Source organism: Plasmodium reichenowi, chromosome 13 (assembly GCF_001601855.1).
Source record: "Plasmodium reichenowi strain SY57 chromosome 13, whole genome shotgun sequence".
Taxonomy (NCBI): domain Eukaryota; phylum Apicomplexa; class Aconoidasida; order Haemosporida; family Plasmodiidae; genus Plasmodium; species Plasmodium reichenowi.
The window spans coordinates 781,802-783,087 of NC_033658.1; positions in this window are offsets into that span (position 1 = coordinate 781,802).

The following is a 1,286-nucleotide window of genomic DNA, read 5'->3' on the forward strand; positions in this document are numbered from 1 at the left end:
AAGTACACCTTTTTCTATTATTTTATTTTAATATATATTTGTTTTATTCTTTTTAATCAAATGGAATTATAAAAAAATTCATGATCTCTTTTAAAAAAAAAAAAAAAAAAAATCTACATACATATATATATATATATATATATATATATATATACATCCTTTGAATGATCAATTTAATTTTGTTGTTAAATTGTTATGTTATTTTAATAATCTCTTTTTATCATTCATATGAAATACATTCTCTTTTTTTTTTTTTTTTTGTTTTTTATTCAACTTTATTTGGTACAGCAAGGGTATTATTAATATAACATAACAATTTGAAGAAAGAAAAGAAAAAAAAAAAGGACATATATAAATTATATATATATATATATATATATATATATAATATTTTTTCAATTTGAATATATTTAAAGATATCCTCTATTATGTAAAAGAGTACCATTAAAAAAATCACAATATTCATACATTTTTTTGTCCCTATTATTAATATATTATTTCATAATTAGTTTTGTTGTCCTTGGCCAGGATAATATTGTATTCCTTTTCTATTCATAAATGATTAAAAAAGAAATTTGTGTATATAAGACCAATAATTGGAACAAAGAAATATATATATATATATATATATATATATATTTATATATTTATATATACTTATATATTTTGCTTATACATATTTTTTTCTATTTTATTTTTTTTTTTTTAATAAAAAGAACATAGAATTGACTTGAATATATCATTTAGCATTAGGATAAGAAAAACAAAAAATAAATATTTTCCTTCTATATATATGCAGATGAAAAGGAAGATAAGATTATAGGAAAAATATAAAATTTGAACTTTTGAATAAGATATATATATATATAATATATTTTAACTTTATTGATCAGGAAAATAAAGAGATATAGGTCTTTATATTTTTAGTTTTTTTTAATATATATATATATATATATATCTTTATCTTTTTTTTTTTAATTTTTTATTTTTATATATTTTTTTTTTTTCATGTTCTTATAAATATATAAAAATAATATTACACACATGTAAAATGTGTGTATTGTATGGCTTTATTTTTTTTTATCGAGGATATATATATATATATATATATATATTATCTGATTTTATAATAAATATACAAATAATAAAAAAATAAAACATCAAAAATATTATATATATTATGTAATTTTTTTTTTTTTTTTTTTTTTTTTTTTTTTTTAAAAAAAATAATAAAAAATTAAATATTTTTATTAAAAAAAAAAAAATAAAAAAAAAAAAAAAAAAAA